Below are 23,294 nucleotides of genomic sequence, written 5' to 3' on the forward strand. Positions count from 1 at the left end.
CACAAATAATTTTTACACACGTGGTTGTAGCCGCTTTGGCTGGCGTCCTACACTTCCATTCACAAGGGTAGAGGAGGGGAAGTTGCTATGGTGTGCGTCCTTCACGTTCTCTCTAAATTACATGGGGGAAAGGGGAGGGGTCACTGTGAGTTGTGTCCAAGTCACTCCACTCTTTCACGCAGCTACCAGGCTGCCATTATCTGGTTTGTCCTGTAGAACAAACAAAAAGAGTGCCTCAGACTCTGTTCACTTAACATCTAAGGGTGGGTCACAATGAAATGGGGATATATACATTTTATCCTTCAATATTTTGCTGGAACAAAGTTAACAGAACTTTTTCAACGTTACTCTCACGGTTACTTAAATGTCATAAAATCAGTAAACAAATGGCTCAAAACGCCGTTAGTCACGTACTAGAGAAAATCTATGCTCAAGGCATACAATCATGAATCCTATTTAACATCAATTTATTATTTCTGGGCCGGAACACTGAACCAATGCTCGGTACATTCCTGACAAATCTGCATTTTATTTACTTAACTGACTCATCTTTGATTACCTTATGCTTAGAGATAGTATGAGTATATTTGATTAGTGGTTGTTTTCTCAGCTTCTTTGTACATGTGAGTAACTTTTGGTAATAGTACAGTTCTGAGTGTTCAAAACACACTACGTTTAGTTGACTACAAAATCCACTTATTGGTCCTCTGCTGTTGTGTTAGTTCCACATCTGCAATTAGGTACTTACTTACTTTGAAGTGTATTTATGCTGAGCTAAAATTAATGTTTCACGTCTGCCATTATGTTATTTATTTTGCTAGTGTATGTACTTATTTAACACTCACTCTATTAATATTTAAAGCATAGGATAGCACATTTATTTCATATTCACAGTGTATTGTAGCTGATCAGTTTGCTCACGTGGCAATCCATTTCCACTCGATCGGACGCTGAAACCTCAGGTAGTCTCTTTCAGACCTACCACTAAAGTGCATCAAGTAATTATGGACGAGCGTAATGCTAAATTCCTTAAACCTATAGGACACCATGAGCTGCTCTGTCTCATCTAACATAAGGGTACCTATGGTCGCATTCACGCCTCCAACTCATAACCTCAAAACGTGTAGGTGTATCCTGTCACACACTACACTAAAATAATGGCCAGCTCCAACCTTATAAATACTTCAGGGACGTGTCCTTCACGTCTCAACCACAAACACTGCTCAATTCTATTACTCTGCCTTTCCTTGCTACACCAGGTGAGTTTAATCTTACAACTTATCTGCATATTTTTCACAACACTAAGCAATCTCTTTCTTACTATTTATTAGTTAGCTCTAATGCATACACTAGGTTTCACTACCACTTCAGATCCTGCTTCTACATGAATTCATATATCTTTTTAAATTACTGTTGGTGGACCATTTCCAATAAAACAACACTTTGTACTTACTATATTACCAGGGTACTATACATAATTGTTACTCAAATACATTTGTATCTTAATTACGTCATACTTCTCTATTGTTTGTCACTATTAGGTTTGTCACATTAGGTATTTTTCTTCACAAATCGGTAGATAGAATAGTTACAGAACTCATGGCTTGATAGCCATGACAGAAAATTTTCATGTCTGGAAAGAAGAGGTCGAAATTTTTGTGGATAGGAAAGATGAAGAAAGAGTGAGACCTGAAATGGAAAGAAGATCTCACACAGCTGGGACTGCACAGCTGCCACACTGTGTAGAGGTTACAGAACAACCTCCTCCCTACAGCATTCATTAGTTTAATGCTGTATTGATAATCATACCAGAAAATTTTAGTATTTGAGAAGAAAAAGTCGAAATTTTTGTGGACAGGAAAGAGGAAGAATGAGTGAGACCTGAAAGGGAAAGAAGATCTCACACAGCTGGGACTGCACAGCTGCCACACTGTGTAGAGGTTACAGAACAACCTCCTCCCTACAGCATTCATTCATAACCTTTGACCACGCCACGTCGATCTGAAAATACCTTATGATGCCTTTTTAGAACCTGTCTCAGTTTTTCCTTCTGATTGGCGGAAATTTTCTCGATTTCCTGCAATTTAGCTTCTATTTTGTCCACAATAATTGCTTCTTTATCTGTGTTCAGCTTACTGTTACTAAGATTAACACCTTCGTCCCAATACCTCCTATTTTTCAGAACTCGTATAGGCAGCTCCCAAGTTTCATCATCAGTTACTACATGTTTATCACTAAAAGGTACTATAATTACTCCGGTTATTGGTAAGACCATTTTTAACTGGCTTCTTACAAAGTCCACAACACTCTGATATTTTGACAAGAAATCTATGCCAATTAAAACCTCAATACTGAGATTGTTTACAATTAAACATGGATGATCAACTAAATTACCATTAATGTTAAAGGGCAGCAAAGCTTCTTGCTTTACCGTTTTTGACACCTTGACAGTAGCACCAATTATTCTTAGTCCTGATACCCTCATTACTGTAAGCTTGTCTTTACCAGGTAATGCATCAAAGAAGGACTGAGATATTGCACTCACCTCCCTTCCACTGTCTAAGAGACAACGTACATTGATACCCAACATATTCACTATTATTATAGGGTGGCTTATTCTAGGTAGTACAGGTGGTTTCTCAAATTCATCTAGTAGTTCCTTTTGGATTTGTCTCCAACTAAAGTGATTGACATCTGTCTTCATTACATTTAGGTCACAGTGTGTAGGGGTTTCCTGAATTACATTTTCAGCTGCCTTTTCCAGTCGGTCTATTAATTTTAAATCGAAACACCGCACGACTTCATTACATTTAGTTTGCTGAACATAACCCAAATTACTGCAGTCTGAGCGATTCTGCGTCTCCAGACCGGGCATAACACTAGTTACAGCTAAACCACTTTCACCATTATCGTCGGTTTCCTTCTCAAGTGACAACTGGTCACAGCTACTGGGTTCATCGACCCTCAACAGCCTACCCTCTACATTCTCACTTATCTCCTGTCCTAAATTTATTAGTACATTATTAACATCCTGCACAGGCACTTTAGATAAGAGCACATCATCTTCATCTTAAATATAAGCATGAATTTCTTCTGCTTCTTCACCTGTCAATTCAGTATTTTGTAGCTCCTCCCTATTGTTACACTGCTGCGCCTTCTCTTTCTCTTCCCACTTAGAAAGCGTTTCTAACACGGTATCTATCAAATACTGTGAGTGATCTAATATTTCTGTTGTATCCTTAGATGCTACCGACTCTTCATCCACATGTTCAGTTTGAGTATTCTGATCTGTCTTATCAATTCCCTTAACTACTGGCTTAGGAAAAGTAACCGCCTGGTGAGCGCCAGTGTCCTCATAGACGGGAACTAGTTTTCCTGCCTCGGGCTACTGCTGTTTCCTTTAGTTTCATTATAGTTGACTGGCACAGCATTACTTTCCGTACTGTTGTTTACATGCATATTTCTGTTTGGAACAAAATTATTATCCCTTGGACGCCATTGTTGGTTCTGATAATTATTTCCCCAATTCCTAACTCTCTTAGGATGGCGAATACCTACTGTTCTGATATTTACATTGCCATTTTGCTCGTTCCTAAAATTACTATTACTGTTATTGGCACTTCTGTTATTACGTGCTTGCTCCTCATTGGCAGCAACACGTTCCACACGTTCCAGATACTCAATGAAACGATCCAGATTGTCTCTAGGGGCAGATATAATTCTAGTTTGCCAATACCATGGCAGTTTGGCTTCAAGACCTAGTATAATCATTTCTGGTTTTAGCTTTTCCGCCAAATGTGACAAACGTGAAATCCATGACCTAGCAAACTCTTTAATTGATTCCTTGCCTGCATTGAAGCGTTTTCCACTCCAAAATTCTCTCAATACTTCATTTTGCTTATTGCTAGACCAATATTCATTAATGAAAGCTGTTTTAAACTCCGCTAATATTTTACACTTCAACATAACATCAGCTGACCAACGCATGGCGTCACCTGCTAAATGGCTTTTAATAAATGAGATTTTCTCTCGTTCAGACCAAGTTGGTGGAATCACATCTTCAAAATCGTTCCAGAAATCTAGCGGGTGGATATTTTTATCTGGATCGAACCGCAAGAACTGCCGACACCCGATAAAAGTGGCGTTTGCAGCTACAACTTGTTGTATACTACCATTACCAGAAGTTACTGAAGCTACTTTACTCTCAATGTTAGCAATGTTAGTACTGATATTTTCTACTTTCATTTCAACATTATCTACTCTTTGTACAATATGAGTAGTATCAGTTTTGATTGCATCTACGTCTGCTTGACATATGTTTACTTTAATATTAACATGTTTAAATCTATCTGAGCACAGTTCAGATTCCGCCTCGATCTTTTCTGTTAACTTGTGCTCCAGCTTCGCATCTTCCATTTGGAAGTCTTTGCGAACCTCAGCAACTTCGGATTTAACTGTTTTATACATTTCAGAAAATTGTTGAGCAACCTTTTTCTTAATATCCTCATGGTTGTAATCAATTTTATAATTCAAACTGTCTAGATCCTCTTTCAACTTATTGCAACCAGCCTTGAAGGTATCGTCCATTACCTCCAATCGTTTACTAAAATTTGTTTGGCTGGCCACAATCTCAGACTTTAATTCAGCATTACTGTTCTTGACCTGTTCACTTATTTCAGACTTTAATTCAGCTGTCATTTGTGCATTACTGGCAGCTATTGCTTGTAATATAACATTTAAATCAATAGCCCCAGCATCTTTGGGTTGCTCACTAGCTGGCTTTTTATCACACTCAGGTGACGAAAAACTAGCTCCAACACCAGAATCATCAAAGTTAAATGAAACTTCTGATTGATTAGTCCTATCTAACTTCTCCTTCTTAAACTCTACCATCTCTGAAGACTGTTTCATTTTTAATTCATCAGAGAAACTATCAACCAATAAATTTACCATTTCTACTTTCTGCTTTACTACAGGGGTCTCTATTATTGAATCCTTGCCCCTTCGCACACTACTGTCAGGAGACAATACTTCATATTTTACTTTAACATTACTACTTTCATGCATATTTACACTTGAACCGCTGTCTGGATTTACAGTTCCTTCAACAGACATAGGTTCTGTTTTAAGTTTAACCTCAGTTTCTTTTGGCGGTTCCATCGCCGACAGTCTTTTAGTGCAGGTTAGTAAAATTTTTAACAGCTTTTCACTTAACTTAGTTCCTTCTGCAAGACGTTGTCGGTGCGGCGTACCAGGATTACTGATGCGACGTGGCACGTTGAACTGCAGACGGCACTCCGACGGCTGTTGTGTGTTTGCGTGGCCCGTAACTGCAGGCGCGGCTCCGGCTGCTGCGGCGGACGACTGCGGTACGGCGAAACTGGCTTCTCGCGATGCCGGCAGCACCGCTAGACTCAGTGCCAGCTCCGTCAATACAGATGCGTTGTTAATCCAACTGCGTTGTCCACATGCCCACGTAACACTTTCACTGTTCTATTACTCAGCTGCGTGTCGCATTCCACTCGCGAATCCGAATAGTTAAAAATCACTTTCACTTAGTTGGTATATTTCCCGGCCGATGCACCATATGTGGGGCGGCGAGTGAGTTGTAAACATAAATTTTTTGCTGTATAAATGTTTGCAATTCAAAATGTTTGAATCAGTTTCAGGCTTTTAAAATGTTGTTAATGCTGTCTTTTGCCGTTCTCAACACTGGCTCTCTATTTACCTTTTAGCACCCAGAAAGTGATTTAATAAAACGTGGAGCCTGTAAAGAGAGTTCCTAGCGCCCACTTTATCTGAGAATACCATTATAGCTGCAGCTTATAGCTCTGAGGAATTAGGAGATCGTTCGGGATTTCTAATCAAAACGATTTTCCAAAATAGTTGAGTATATTCTGAAATTCACTGATAACAAACACAAGTATCCCTACAACCTAACTAACAGAGCAGTTCAGAGTCTAATGCGCTGATGCAACTATAAATGTCCGAATTAAATGTTAAAAGAATGCTCGCCAAGATTTGATGAGAATATTTCATCAAACGCCACGCTATATTAATTGGTAGAATGTCTGTCCCGCGACGGCACGTGAAAATACGACAATACGCAAACTGAAGCTAGATAATGCAAATCATCTCAGAATTAATCCTTTACTTGAAACGCTTTCACGGTTCCGCGTATCTCTAGTAACTTAATACGGCACCCGAGGCTGTTTGTAGCAGTGCTTCCGAGCGAAACGACTCCCGATTACAGCCGACGTGCTATTCAGCGTCTGGTGAGAACTGGGGCCTTCCTTCCTCGCGCAGCGCTCTTATATATATAGCCGCGGTGCGGGCGGCTAAGAGAACGCCTGTTCAAATCGGCTCTCCCGACTAGCCGCTGGGCTAGTAACGCACCATTTCAAGTTACATAATAATTTATAGCTTCTTTTGCTGATGGTCGATGAAGCTCTTAATTTAAACATGCATTCAGCACGCAGGTAAGTATTGATAATAAAATTTTGACGTGGCTAAGTTAAATATTTTGGGCGAGAGAATTAATTAAATTACACTGCACGCAGCAGATGAGCTCTGAACTGGCCCTTTTGAGATCCGCTATCGCTATAATTTTATAGGTATTGAAAAGAAACTTTTCACATCTTCACAGTCATAGCGGACCTCCAACCTATTTAAATCTAAACATCCTAGCCTTATTTATTAGCCTGCTTAATCTATCTTGCTTCCTTCAGTTTTGAGACGAAAACCAGAAAATCATGAATTTCCACTAAAGTCTTAATCTGTGAAATCCAAAGTACTGTTTTTATTAAATCATTATGAAAGATGAATCTAAATATAAATTTTGAAGTCTCTAGCTCTTTTCTGTTGCGCCAATGATTTTTTCAGAAAAACGTCCAAATTTCAAAAATGGCTGAAGTTATCGAACTGATATTTAACACACATTAATTTAGTATTATTCCTCACATGCTAGAAAAGTTTTAAGTCATTTGCTTGATTTTTAAGGTATTGCGCAACATTTATGACGTCAGAGCTAGTTACAGCAGACTAGCTGGCACACAATGGAACTGATGTGAATTTATTACAGCGTGAGTAGGCTGCTTCCCTACAGTACGTGTCACCAGTCAAGAGTCGTATCTAGATGTACAGGGTTCCCAAAAAAAAAATGGTTCAAATGACTGAGCACTATGTGACTTAACATCTGAGGTCATCAGTCCCCTAGAACTTAGAACTACTTAAACCTAACTAACCTAAGGACTTCACACACATCCATGCCCGAGGCAGGGTTCGAACCAGCGTCCGTAGCAGTCACGCGGTTCCAGACTGAAGCGCCTAGAACCGCTCGTCCACAATGGCCGGCTGGGTTCCCAAAGCACTCCAAATGTACACGCCCCACACCATGACAGAGCCTCCACCAGCTTCAACAGTCCCCTTGTGACATGCAGGGTCCATGGATTCATGAGGTTGTCTCCATATCTGTACACGCCCATCTGCTCGATGCAATCTGAAAGGAAAGTCGTTCGACAAGGCAACATGTTTCCAGTCATCAACAGTCCAGTGTCGGTGTTGACGAGTCCAGACGGGGCGTAAAGCTTTGTGTCGTGCAGTCATCAAGGGTACTCGAGAAGGCCTTCGGCTCCGAAAGCCCATATAGTTGATGTTTTGTCGAATGGTCCGCATGCTGCCACTTGTTGATGGCCAAGCATTGAAATCTGCAGCAATTTGCGGAAGGGCTACACTCCTGTCACGATGGACGATTCTCTTCAGTCGTCGTTGGTCCCGTTCTCTCAGATCTTTTTCCGGCAACAGCGATGTCGGAGATTTGATGTTTTACCGGATTCCTGATATTCATGGTACACTCGTGAAATGGTAGTACGGGAAAATCCCCACTTCATCGCTACCTCGGAGATGCTGTGTCCCATCACTCGTGCGCCAACTATAACACCTTTCAAACTCACTTAGCAGCAGTAAAAGATCTATCAAATGCGCCAGACACTTGTTATCTTATACAGGCGTTGTCGACCGCAGCGCTGTATTCTGATTGTTCACGTATCTGTGTATTTGAATACGCATGCCTTTACCAATTTCTTGGGCACTTCAGAGTATTTTACTTACTGAAGGAATTATTCATCCACGGTGAGCTTAAATCTGGACAAGTGGACTGCTGATTGCTATTTATACTTTTAGGATTATTTTTTGGTTGGTCCTTCAGGTGATTTACACGTCCTTGTGGCATGGTTGAACAACAAATTTTAGAACCAATGTAAATTATTGGAGAAAATTAAATACCACTGTCACACAGACATGTGATCGATCTGTGCCGGTTAGGATCTTTTTACGACCCATGTTTTTGCGTCGTCTTATATGTATTCAAGGGGCACAGCATTTCGGACATTCCGCTTTCGCACACCAGTAGACCGAGAATCCTTAGTCACGCGTGGTCATGAGCGCGTCCATATAGGTCTTCTGGCGTTCCACCACGTCTCCAAATAGACTCTTCGTAGTGCGGTGATTTCATTTTTCAACTTTCAGAAAGTTTAGCTCCCGCCCCCCCCCCCCCCCGTCCAATTTGTTTTCAGTTAATAAAAAAAAGTCTCGTTTCAATCGACAGAAGCAATTACGGCACTTTACCATAATTTCCTATTGATGAGTCAACTACTAAATTACCCGGATACTGATTAACAGTAAGGCTGCTGCAAAAATTTTTCAAATCACCTCTGGTACTTAGCTCCAGAAAGTGTGGCTTTAGCTTTGCCGCCTGACAATGTTCCAACAAATGCCAAGGCAAATATAGATATAGTTATATTCGGGAAAAACTATGAAGAAAGAGAAAAAAAATCAAGTGGAAAGGTAAATTACTGAAAAAATTATCTTTCTTCTTTTATGAATATTAACTTTCATCTTTGAAATACATGTTGCAAAAGCTTTCTTCGTGAGGTTTTCCATCAACACCGATTTTCTCCACTCTTTAACATGAAATGACGACTCCCGTTAGAAAAGTGCTATTCAGGGAATTTAGGAGATGATTGTTGTGAATGATGTTGCAGAAAGAGGTGCCGGACTCATTTAGGACTACAGTAACATTCTCACAAAAGACGAAACTGAGAAACAATTCATTTGACAACTTGTTGCTGGAGACCATGCGAAATACACAGTTAATACTAATTCTTCTCTTACAAGATAAAGTCCCCATCGCAACCCCTCTCAGATTTAGTGGTAAGATTACCCAGTGGATAACCATCAAAAACTGACCACAGATCAAGCATGGAAACAGGAAGAAAATGTACTGAACTGTGAGAAAAAGAAGTGAAATCGAAACAGTGAATGGGTCAAGCTCAAAACATGAAGTATCACTGTGAATCGGTGTCTTGGTTATGTGGTCACTGCGTTGGACTACGAAAGGGAAGATTCGCGTTCAGATTCCCTCATACCGAATTTTTTTTCCCGCAAAACTACGAACTGTCCGTCCGGTCACTGACTGTTCGTTGAGTTCAAATTTGTGTCTGTGTCGTAGTGTAACGTCCATTTGCTACAGCGAGTTGTAAATAAGGAACATACAGATGTACGTACCTCGTATTTGTTCTACACAACTACCACATGTTATGATTCTTGCTGTCCGTTTTGGAAGTTTTGCCTCTTGAATTCCCTTGTTGTAACATTACAATCGTTTATTTGTTGTTTTCTCACACTATTCATCACATCTACTTGCGACGGTAATGTATCCTTACCCCGTGACTCATATTGTACAACCAACGCTAAATACGACAATTGCGGAGACTAGAGAAGGCCAACACGACAATCACCGGACGAACAGTTGATAATTTTGCGAAAACTAAATAGGGCACGAGGGAGATTTAAACACGGATTCCCCCCTTCAAAGTCCGACACCGTGACCAGATGGTTCAAATGGTTCAAATGGCTCTGAGCACTATGGGACTTAACATTTGAGGTCATCAGTCCCCTAGAACTTAGAACTATTTAAACCTAACCAACCTAAGCGCATCACACACATCCATTCCCGAGGCAGAATTCGAAACTGCGTCCGTAGCGGTCGCGCGGTTCCAGACTGAAGCACCTAGAACCGTGACCAGTTAAGCACGACGATATGGCTATTCAAAGTCACTCGATGTTGCACATTTTGAGCTTATCCCGTTCACTGTTTCGATTTTGTTTCTTTTTACACAGGTCAGTACACCATCTTCCTGTTTTCATGATTGACCTGTGTTCAGTTTCTGACAGGCCATCTACCATTAAACCTGAGGGAGCTGCAATGGGGAGTTTGCCTTGTTAGGAATAAATACCGTTCATCGTTCACTCAGTCAAACTGTCTTTTGACCCTACAGAGATAAATGTCGTAAAATGATTACTGTAAATAAAAATAATTTCAGACTGAAAATGTGTGCATTGTAAAAAGTAAAGTTGATATTTCTTAAATTTTTGGTGTTTTTTGAATTTCCCGAATGATGTTTTCAGCAATACGAGTGAAAATGATTTTGAGCACTTTATGGGTTTGCCTGAATGTGCCACGCACACTGCTCTCACGAAGAACAAATTTTTAGTGGAGATTTGCGTTTTAACGGAAACAGGTCTTGCAGATGCTATGTTCCAAATTCAAGGCGTTTGAGAATTATCTAGAATTTGTTGCATCGAGATGAAATTTTTCACAGATAATCTTTTTTTTTTTTGTCAAGTGGAAGAGAAGCGGCTGGTAGGAGAAGCTTACGGCTAACTTTTAAGAAATTACATAGAGCTAGGGACGCCATTACCATGACTTAGCATTAGAGGGTACTTGACTTTCAGATTTTCATATTACCACGTAAGTGCTCCAAAGGGAGCAGTGTGCTGTTTCCAGTGCGTGACTAGTATTTTGTCCAGTTAGTGTATGTAGAAAACATGCACTTACTGTCAAATAAGTCAGGACATCTTCTTCCCTTCCCTCCGGTCAGAAGCTCATGGTCTGCCAATTCTCGGCCGGATCGGGGATATTTTCTGGCGAGGGACTGGGTCTGTGTATTGTCTTCGTCGTAATTTCATGGTCAACGACGTGGAAGTCGCCGAATTGGAATGATATAAAAAGGCTCGTTCTGGATGGCTGAACTCCTCAGATTGCGACTCACGTCTAAATATGCCATATGCACGTTTCTTTTTTTCTTCTCTTCTATTCATATATTTTGAAGTTCCCCGCTCGTTTCTGTCCGAAAGTACGGGCAAATCTTAGGAACTGTTGTTGGGATTTCGATTCCATTTTTTTAATAGACGGATTAACGAGGAAGGTTCGTGGGCATAATTTATAAAAATTTCGTGGAAATTGAATGACTGGGAGGAATTAATATTGGTTGCCACTGTGAAGACGATGGCATTGCCATATAGCTTGAGCAGAATTCCTGCCGGGCCTGGTCATGTAGCACATGTCAAAAAACCGAAAGGTCGCATGATTAAGTCTCTGTCAGACTACAGTTTTTTATTTCTGGTTTTTAACCCACCAATCTCCTCTCAGTGATGGGGAGATTCTTTCGGATTGCATCTGAAACTGAAAGTCATCTTTTCTCTACTGAATAATTGGATAGGGATATACATGTGTCTGAATAGATATCCAATTGAAAAACTGGCACCAGGACATTGAACCACACGAAATTATCATTACCACAATCTACAGGGTGTTACAAAAAGGTACGGACAAACTTTCAGGAAACATTCCTCACACACAAAGAAAGAATATATGTTATGTGGACATGTGTCCGGAAACGATTACTTTCCATGTTAGAGCTCATTTTATTACGTCTCTTCAAATCACATTAATCATGGAATGGAAACACACAGCAAAAGAACGTACCAGCGTGACTTCAAACACTTTGTTACAGGAAATTTTCAAAATGTCCTCCGTTAGCGAGGATACATGCATCCACCCTCCGTCGCATGGAATCCCTGATGCGCTGATGCAGCCATGGAGAATGGCGTATTGTATCACAGCCGTCCACAATACGAGCACGAAGAGTCTCTACATTTGGTACCGGGGTAGCGTAGACAAGAGCTTTCAAATGCCCCCATAAATGAAAGTCAAGAGGTTTGAGGTCAGGAGAGCGTGGAGGCCATGGAATTGGTCTGCCTCTACCAATCCATCGGTCACCGAATCTGTTGTTGAGAAGCGTACGAACACTTCGACTGAAATGTGCAGGAGCTCCATCGTGCATAAACCACATGTTGTGTCGTACTCGTAAAGGCACATGTTCTAGCAGCACATGTAGAGTATCCCGTATTAAATCATGATAACGTGCTCCATGGAGCGTAGGTGGAAGAACATAGGGCCCAATCAAGACATCACCAACAATGCCTGCCCAAACGTTCACAGAAAATCTGTGTTGATGACGTGATTGCACAATTGCAACATTACCTTCCTTCAATTGGGCCAACTGGCGGTGAATCGAGGAAATACAGTACATACTGACGAAACTAAAATGAGCTCTGACATGGAAATTAAGCGTTTCCGGACACATGTCCACATAACATCTTTTGTTTATTTGTGCGTGAGGAATGTTTCCTGAAAGTTTGGCCGTATCTTTTTGTAACACCCTGTATACACATGCGATATGCGACAATAAAGTAATGAGACTGATTTTCTTTGCAAGATGTGGCAATTCTGCAGGCTTGCGTAGGCACAATATCTTTGACCTTGGTCTATAAGCTGCGTTTAGTCCAAGCGGCACATCGATGCAACTACTCAGTCTGAGTTGTACTGTAATAAGCTAGCATGTGTTTGTGTCTCTCATCATGGAAATGGAACCGCATAATAATGCGCAACGGTATGCCATTTCTTTTTGCGTTAAATTGGGTGAAAAAGCGCCATGGCAACTTACAGTAAGCTTCAGAAGGCTTTTGGAGAGGAGGTTATGTCAAGAGCTCAAGTATTTTGTTGGCATAAAATGTTTAGTGAAAGAACGAATGTTGAAGATGAAGACTGCAGTGGATGACCATCAACCTCACGGACGGATATCAACTTGGCCAGAGTGCATGAACTCGTTAGATCTGATTGAAGATTGCAGAAGAACTGAACATCAATCGAGAAACGGTTAGTCTAATAATAACTGAAGATCTTGGTATGAGAATAATGCACCATCCCATACTGCTGTCAGTAAAGCAATTTTTAACCTCAAAACAAATTTCAGTACTACCACTGCCACCTTATTCACCAGATATCGCTCCGTGCTACTTTTTTCCATTTCCAGGAGTCAAAACGGTGGTCGAGGGACACCATTTTCAAACAACACAAGATGTCCAAAAAGCTGTGACGAGGATCTGGAAGGATATTACAGAAGATGAGTTCCAGAAATGTTACCATCAATGGCAGAAGCGCTGGAAAAAGTGTGTGCAATCAGAAGGGAACTACTTTGAAGGAGACTACACTAAACTTAACTAAAACGGTTAGCAACATTCCATTTCACATCATTCTCATTAATTTATTGTCGCACCTCGTATAAACACGCAGTCTCCTTCTATACATGTTATAAGTTAAAGCCTGCGCCACCTTCTCCTGCCTATACGCGTGTTCGGATTATCCCATTACAAACTTCTAGGACTTATAGAGGGGACTGAATAAATAACATTTTGAACAGAAATCCATGTCCAGAAATGTACCTTTTCTGTTCTACGACGGTTTCAGTTCAGATGTTTAACACATCCACTTCTGCTTGAGGAAATGAATTAGGTGACACGCAGTACAGCTATTGGGTAACAGTTCGAAAGGAAACAATTGGGCATCAATTTATCTTTTCATCACATTTGTTTGTATAACACATAAACAGTATATATTTATATTATTCTGAAACACAGAAGAAACCAGCATACTGTACATACAGAACAGCACTGATGCAACGCAACAGTGGCTAGACGCGGCGCCAACCAATGTTGTTGTCGACATTGTACCTAAGAAGCAAGTTCTGCTACGCACTCTCCATACCACCTGTTCTCTCTTCAGTTTCCAGTGCAGGGGCCAGAACTCGTGCCAGCCGATTTTCCTGTGTCTCTATCATCATCATCATCAGTTAACTGCTATATTAGCAGGTCCTTTGCCTCTCCATTTTCTGCGATCCATTGCTTCCTTCTTAAGGCTGCTGTATGTTGTACCGTCCATTATGTCATCCAGTATCTGGAATCTCTTCCTTCCTCGCTTACTTTTCCCTTCTACATAACCTTCTAAAACTGTTTTTATCAGTCCATCATTCTTTCTTAATATATGCCCAATCCAATTTCTTTTTCTTCTCTTTATTACATCTAGTAACTGTCTTTTCTCTCCCACTCTTCTCAGTGCCTCTTCATTTTTTACTCTGTCCATCCAACTTATTCTTTCCATCTTCCGCCATGTCCAGATCTCAAAAGCCTCCAGCCTTTCTCTGTCTTTTTTCCTCATAGTCCATGTTTCAGCGCCATATAGAAGAACATTCCATACAAGACATTTTATGAGTCTCTTTCTGAGTTCTCTGTCCAGACCGCTGCAGAAGATTCTCCTTTTCTTATAAAACGCCTCTTTTGCCATTGCTATCCTTGTTTTAATTTCTGTGGTGCACTTCCAGTCGGTGTCTATCCTGCTTCCAAGATACTTAAAATTTTGCACCTGTTCTAGTGTTTCTCCATCAGCACAATTTTTATTTCCTTATTTCCTCCTATTGCCAATACTTTTGTTTTATTTGTGTTAATTTTCATTCCATATTTTTTTCCGTTAGTTGCAATGGTGTCCACCAAATCCTGTAATTCTTTTTCCCCTGTGGCTAGAAGGACCATGTCATCAGCAAATCTCAAGCATCCTACTCTTCTTCCTCCAATTTCTACTCCTTTGTCATCTAATGAGCATTGGTCAATCATATTTTCCAAGTACAGGTTGAAAAGAGTAAGTGATAAATAGCATCCTTGTCTTACTCCTTTCCCTAGTCTGATCCAGTTTGTACTTTCTCCTCTCACTTTAACTGAAACTTTTTGATTAACGTATAATGAGTTTATAAGTCTTCTGGTTTTCCAGTCCACTCTCTTTTCCCTTATAATAGTCGCCAGCTTGTCCCAAACCACATTGTCAAATGCCTTTTCTAAATCGATGAAGCACATATATAGTTCTCTTCCTTTTTCAATAAACCTTTCTCCCAAGATTCGTAGGAGCCCTATTGCATCTCTGGTGCCCGTATTCCGTCTAAAGCCAAACTGCTCCTCGCCGAGATTCTCCTCTATTACTTTTTCAAGTCTTTTATTAATTATTCTTAACATCACTTTGGCCGCATGTGAAATGAGGCTGATTGTCCTGTGCTCGCTGCATTTCTTGGTTCCTTGTTTTTTCGGTAATGGAATCATTACTGTTGTCAAAAAGTCCTCAGGCCATTCACCACTGTCATATATTTTATTACATAACCTCAATATTTCTCTTATTCCATTGTGGTTCAAGCATTTTAGTATTTCTCCCGGTATTGTATCTGTACCTACTGCTTTGCCATTTTTCATTGCAGCAATGGCAGACTTTACTTCTTCCATTATGATGGTCGGTCCTTTCTCTTCATCACTTACACTGTTGTGTGATTCAAGTTCCAGAGTTTCTGGTTTGCTATTTGTGTCATATAGCTCTTTTATATATTCTTCCCATCTCTGGAGGACATCGTCACGATCTTTGTACACTAACTCTTCGTCTTTACTCAAAATTTCCATAGTAGCACTTCCTGCTCTGTTTTGTTCCCATGTCATAGTCTTTACTCTGTTGTATAGTAAGTCGTATCTTCCCTTCCTGTCCAGTTCTTCAATTTCATCACATTCCTCTTTTAGCCATTTTTTCCTAGCCTGCTCTGTTTCTCTTCGCAGTTCGTTATTTAACCTTCGGTATATCTTTCTTGCATTTTCAGTGTTCTTGTTTTTCAATTTTCTTCTCTCCTCCATCTTGGAAATCATTTCTTGTGTGACCCATGGTTTTTTTTACCTTTTCCCTTTTACATATCCTATATTTTGCTGTCCTGCTTTAATGATTCCTTCTTTCAGCATATTCCAGTACTCGTTGGCATTATCAGGTGCTTCTTTGTCTCGTAATGTGTTTAGAAAGTCCCGAGACAGCATTTCTGTAATTTGTTCTTTGTTCGGCCTTATCTTCTCTAGATCCCACTTCTTCACCATTGTCGCCTTTTTCAGTTTTTTCATTCTTATTTCTATTTCTGCCATAAGTAAGTTGTGGTCACTATTAATATCTGCACCTGGTAATGTGTGCACCTTCTTGATTCCATTCCTGTATCTTTCTTCTAGCAGTATAAAATCGATTTCGTTTCTGTATTTATCCCCTGGTGATTTCCAAGTGTAAAGCCTCCTCTTATGGTTCTTGAACCATGTGTTTGCCGCTATCAACTGCCTTTCCCTGCAGAAGTCAATTAACCATTCACCTCTGTCATTTCTCTTTCCAAGACCATGACTGCCTACTATGTACATTTCCTCTACAATTTGGTCATCATGATCTTAGGAGTCTCATAAATATAAACTTCACATGAGAATCAAGAGGACGTTCGGTGCTTTCCGTTTCTTGGCACGCCCAAGGCCCAGTACTGGAACATTACCAGGAGAGTGGCACAACAGTGAACAGTGCGTGTTACATTGGGATACTTACTGGCAGACTAAATCTGCATCTACATCTACATCCATACTCCGCAAGCCACCTGACGGTGTGTGGCGGAGGGTACTTCGAGTACCTCTATCGATTCTCCCTTCTATTCCAGTCTCGTATTGTTCTTGGAAAGAAAGATTGTTGGTATGCCTCTGTGGGGGCTCTAATTCTGATTTTATACTCATGGTCTCTTCGCGAGATATACGTAGGGGGGAGCAATATACTGCTTGACTCTTCGGTGAAGGTATGTTCTCGAAACTTTGACAAAAGCCCGTACCGAGCTACTGAGCGTCTCTCCTGCAGAGTCTTCCACTGGAGTTTATCTATCATCTCCGTAACGCTTTCGCGATTACTAAATGATCCTGTAACGAAGGGCGCTGCTCTCAGTTCGATCTTCTGTATGTCTTCTATCAACCCTATCTGGTACGGTTCCCACACTGGTGAGCAATACTCAAGCAGTAGGCGAACAAGTGTACTGTAACCTACTTCCTTTGTTTTCGGATTGCACTTCCTTAGGACTCTTCCAATGAATCTCAGTATTGCATCTGCTTTTCCGCCGATCAACTTTATATGATCATTCCATTTTAAATCACTCCTAATGCCTACTCCCAGAATTAACTACTTCCAGTTACTGACCTGCGATATTGTAGCTAAATGATAAAGGATCTTTCTTTCCATATATTCGCAGCACATTACACTTGTCTACATTGAGATTCAATTGACATTCCCTGCACCATGCGTCAAATCGTTGCAGATCCTCCTGCATGTCGGTACAATTTTCCATTGTTACAACCTCTCGATATACCACAGCGTCATCCGCAAAAAGCCTCAGTGAACTTCCGATGTTATCCGTAAGGTCATTTACGTATATTGTGAATAGCAACGGTCCTACGACACTCCCCTGCGGCACACATGAAATCACTCTTACTTCGGAAGACTTCTCTCCATTGAGAATGACATGCTGCGTTCTGTTGTCTAGGAATTATTCAATCCAATCACACAACTGGACTGATATTCCATATGTTCTTACGACTCTGGGGAACCGTGTCGAACGCCTTGCGGAAGTCAAGAAACATGGCATCCACCTGGGAACCCGTGTCTATGGCCCTCTGAGCCTCGTGGACGAATAGCGCGAGCTGGGTTTCACACGATCGTCTTCTTCGAAACGCATGCTGATTCCTACATTGTAGATTTCTAGTCTCCAGAAAAGTCGTTATGTTGTTGTTGTTGTTGTGGTCTTCAGTCCTGAGACTAGTTTTGTAAGTAGGCTGTTTAGGTTCTTATATTGGTAACGCCGCCGCCATGTAGCGCTCTCTGTATGAAAATCACTGGCTGTGCTGTGTGCAGTTTGTGGCTAGTTTGCATTGTTGTCTGCCATTGTAGTGTTGGGCAGCTGGACGTGAACAGCGCGTAGCGTTGCGCAGTTGGAGGTGAGCCGCCAGCAGTGGTGGATGTGGGGACAGAGATGGCGGAGTTGTGAAATTTGTAAGACTGGTTGGCATGAACTGCTATACATATTATTTGTTCTCTATTAAAATCTTTCATTTGCTAACTATGCCTATCAGTAGCTAGTGCCTTCAGTAGTTTGAATCTTTTATTTAGCTGGCAGTAGTGGCGCTCGCTGTATTGCAGTAGTTCGAGTAACGAAGATTTTTGGTGAGGTAAGTGATTTGTGAAACGCATAGGTTAATGTTAGTCAGGGCCATTCTTTTGTAGGGATTTCTGAAAGTCAGATTGCGTTGCGCTAAAAATACTGTGTGTCAGTTTAAGCACAGTCATGTATAAATTTTTCTAAGGGGACGTTTCAGTTTGATGCAGCTCTCCATGCTAAAGTCATTATACTCGAACATAATACGTGTTCCAAAATTCTACAACTGATCGACGTTAGAGATATAGGTCTATAGTCCTGAAATTCGGAGTAAATGACAAGGACTACTGTCGGAAGGTGTCGTGCTGTTTCACGACAATGCCCATCCGTCTACCGCAACACACACTGTAGAAACTCAAGTCTGAAGTGATGGCTCATCCTCCGTGTAGGCCTGGTTTTGCCTCTTCCGACTACCACCTGTTTGTTCCACTCAAAGAGGCATTAAGAAGCCGTCGATTCACCTCGGACCAAGAAGTGAAAACGCGATGCATGCGTGGCTCGCTGCTCAGCCAACAACCTTCTCTCACGCCTTCAAGGATGCTTGTGCAATAATGGATCAAGTGCTCTGAAAAGCGAGGGGACTGTGTTTAAATATTAAGTAATGTACGTGTTATTTGTATTGAAATAAAATGTATAGCTACATTGCGTATAATTTTTGACTTACCCTCATACATAAAAAAACTGAACTGACGTGTCAGTTTTCAGACAGCCGTGTGGGAGAAACGCAAGCCGCTTAGCAGACATCTTTTTTTTTTTTTAATTTCTTTATTCAATCCAATAATATCATACATAATAATCCACCACCTTATACATTAGTGGGTCTTAAGATCTACAATGCAATTCAGTGATATTTAGGAGCATTTTCTAATTTTAAATTTTAATCTTCTTACATACTACAGGAAATGATAAGTTAGTTGTTCAATGGGTAAGAACTAATCTCTACTCTAATCTAACTATTCTAGAAGCTACTTCCTGCAGCGTTACAGGCGTGCGAGTCAGTGTATAAACCTACTTTTTTGGCCGTGCCCACCGAGCTAATCCCAGTGGGAGTGCCCCTAGCACCGGGCTGGCCTTTAGAAAATCGCTGCAGGTTCTGTTTGGAAATGTCCTGATCAACTTCCTACTGTAAATTATGTATCTACTAAGTCATTATCGGTGTGCAGTTGTCAAGTTCGAGATATCTGTGTACCTTCCCCCTGTTCCAGAACGTGGCGGATTCCTACTGTTACGGCGATTGGCCTATCCACGTCCTGGCGGAATGGGATAGGTCGCATTAAGTCACGTCGTGATCAATAGTTCCTATATTTTCCCTTCGATATTCCGGCATAGACTTTTGCCGATACCTCGCTGGCAAGGCAGTTTATGATCTCAAATGTGCTCGGGTTCCTGATTAAGTTATAGGTTCATTGTTTGGTAGCTGGTGTCTTAGATCAGTGGCTACGTCATCGAAGACAGGGCAATCGAAGATCACGTGGTCCGGAGTGCCCAATTCAGCTCCGCAGTCACACGAGGGGGTAGCCCTTTTCTCGAACCGGTAGAGATATGCCTGGTACGGTCCATGACCTGTGAAGGAAGTGCAGCAGTCCCTTACTTGGTTGGAAATGCGAGAGTTCGAGCCGTTCTTTGACGTTCGGCAACAATTGGTGAGACCTTCTGCCTGTTTCCTCTCTGTCCCAGAGTCCTTGCCATAGCTCTTCTCCTCTTCTTTTGTTGCAAACTTATCCCCTCACCCGCACCCCAAAATGCTCTCAGTTTTTTTTCTATTTCTCCTCTTTTTACCCAATACCAAGCCGCTTGACCCCGAATTTTAATATCCAGGGGACACACCTCCACGAGTATCAGTAGTGCCCCTCCCGGAGATGTTCTGTATGCCCCAATGGAACGTAGAAGCATGTTGCGCTGCACCGTCCTCACGGCCATAGCAGGCGCGACCCTCGCGAGCCTGTGTGCCCAGACTCCGGATACGTAACCGCCGGCCGCAGTGGCCGAGCGGTTCTAGCGGCTTCCGTCTGGAACTGCGCGACCGCTGCGGTCGCAGGTTCGAATCCTGCCTCGGGCATGGATATGTGTGATGTCCTTAGGTCAGTTAGGTTTAAGTAGTTCTAAGTTCTAGGGGACTGATAACCTCAGATGTTACGTCATATAGTGCTCAGAGCCATTTTTTTTTATTCGTAACCCACAATGGAAAAAAGATTGGTGTTATGATGTTTGTGAGTTCTGGTGGAAGGCGAAATCTTCTGTGTCCTATCATGATGAGGTTGTTAAGAGCTTCTAATGATCTTTGAGTTGCGTTTCGATGTGCTTAGGAAAGCTCTATCTTTCATCACTTATCACTTCCAGATACCGGGCCTCGCGACGCCGAATTACTGGTGAGCCCTCGATCCTCACTGTTGGATTTCTGGCCAATTGGCCTTTTAGTAGTGGTATGTGGACTTGTTAGGCACTATTGTCATTTTCGTTTTGTGGCACCATTGTGTGACAATGCCCTTTCAATCTTAGGTTCAAGATCTTCGTGACTGCGGCCGCCAACCAGCAGGAGGAGGTCGTCCGCGTAGGCTATCGCCTCTAGAACATCTGCACTGCTCTCCAAGCTCTCCAGGAGAGGCTCCATGTCTATATCCCAAAAGAGCGGCCCTAGGACAGAGCCCTGTGGACACGCCTTCGTAATGTTCTTGCCAATTCGCCCGCTATGGAACGATAGCCAGACCTCCGTTTCCATACAACAGCCCCTTAGACACCCATATAGCGGCTCTGGACACTTCTTCCCCCGCAAGCAGGAGAAGAGCGAAGGCCACCACAGGTTGTCGAAGGTGCCACTGATATCAACCATGATGCCAAATGTGCACTTGTGCGGAGACGACCCACAGACCTCGGCGGCCAGGGCAATTGCGTCAGACGCAGATCTCCCCTGGCGAAAACCAAACTGCCTGTCGCACATCCCGCACAGCACTCGGTGTGCTGTCAGTCTGTCAGCTAGCAACCTCTCCAACAATTTGCCCAGCAGGTCCAACAGACAAATTCGTCTGTAGGACTTTACTTCTTTTGGGTCTTCATCATGACCTTTTTTGATGATAACTGCATTGGCCTGTTTCCAGATAGAGGGAAGACATCTTGCGCGGCCGGCGACGCCAGCGCCACTCGCAGCCCGTGGCGGCTGTCGCAGAGTCCGACGACGCACGGCGGTGGGACGCACGCGCCGCGACGCCCGCCGCCCGTCTCCAGACGGCGTCCATCTGTATGCCGGCTGGCCGGGTCATGCAGCCGCCGCCAATCCGCGAACATCCATTATTAATACGGCGCCACCGACGCCAAACTCCGCCGAGATTCTGGAAGCACAACGGCAGCTCTCCGGATTGCAAAACTGAAGCCTTCGGAGAGCGTCTGCGGAATTACAAATCTGATTCATATTTTCCTATCACATTGCCAGTAGAAAACGTGACACAGGCCCCTGTTCTCTCGGTATCATTTCACATTATACTCTGATTTTACCGAATAGAAAGTAAAATAGCACAGGAGACAAACACCACGTGTTTTGTTTTACTTTGAGCCTACCATTTCCTAACCCAACTCACCAAGCATTGTCTGACTTCTTCCGGTTATACCAAATTATCATTGTTTACATCTGTATTTCAAAATGGTTCAAATGGCTGTGAGTACTATAGGACTTAACTTCTAAGGTCATCAGTCCCCTAGAACTTAGAACTACTTAAACCTAACTAACCTAAGGACATCACACACATCCATGCCCGAGGCTGGATTCGAACCTGCGACCGTAGCGGTCGCGCGGTTCCTGACTGTAGCGCCTAGAACCGCTCGGCCTCCACGGCCGGCTACATTTATATTTATGTTCATCTTATAACCTGTTTGTAGTTTGCTGCCCATTCCACTGCAGTTCATCCTCCGAGTGCTATGCTATATGCCAAAATTACCTCAATGGCGAAGCTTACTCCATCTCTCCTCACCCCACAGGTAACCTGGTTTCCTTTACTGCTCGCTCAATGTTAAGATTCAATAACATAGGGGAACAATTTCTGAATTTTGTTCCTAAATAAATAGCTGTCACGCGTGTCCATCATGTTGATGTTTATTTCTTTCAGGTCATTTAATGTATGTAAACTATGCTGACTATCATCTTCATAATTTTATTAAAGAATTGCTTCATCAGTACGTCATTATCCACTCTAGCCAAATGTCTAAAGAACGACGTTCTTCTTTCGCGCCGGCCACGGTGGCCGTGCGGTTCTAGGCGCTTCAGTCCGGAACCTCGCGACTGCTACGGTCGCAGGTTCGAATCCTGCCTCGGGCATGGATGTGTGTCATGTCCTTAGGTCAATTAGGATTAACTAGTTCTAAGTTCTAGGGGACTGTACAAGTTATAGTGTTTAGGCTCCATACGAAACCTCAGGTCGAGCTACTGTGTTATAAGGTTTAATTTAGAGTCCCACGATAAAGCCGTCTCCTTGTGTTCGTTCATAACACTCTGGAGACCAATACAGCTTTATAATATGAGCAGACACAGCCATAGGAATTCATGGTAAATTGAACTAAAATGACAGCTGTTAATTCATGACCCGTTCCGCTGCGCTAAAGCAGCGTCTTCTGGTGTTTAGTAGTGTCATGTAGATTAGCAACGGAGACGCCCCCAACGTTCGTAGCCACAGAATCCCAACCCCATGAAGATGGGAAGTACTCAGCAGACAATAACATCCAGAGTATTGGGGCGAATAATGCAGGGGATGGGTCACGATATCAAACTAGTCAGATCTGAGACTTAACACCAAATAATAGGAGACTCTTTTTTAACGGCAAACTCTGTAGTGGGTTGTCGTGGGGGTAGAACACTGGAGGCGGTCACCTGTATTCTAAAATTATTGTTTGTTGACCACTTTCCCTCTTCATGGGATTGAATTCTGCAACTACGAACGCAGGGAGCGTCTCCGTGTGCTAATCCTATATCTTTATACTGCCCTTCTCATTATACCGCATTTTTAGCTACTAACCTAAATATTCGAAAGAGCTGACTTTCAATTTATGAGT

This window comes from Schistocerca cancellata, chromosome 5 (genome assembly GCF_023864275.1).
Source record: "Schistocerca cancellata isolate TAMUIC-IGC-003103 chromosome 5, iqSchCanc2.1, whole genome shotgun sequence".
NCBI classification, from domain to species: Eukaryota; Metazoa; Arthropoda; class Insecta; order Orthoptera; family Acrididae; genus Schistocerca; species Schistocerca cancellata.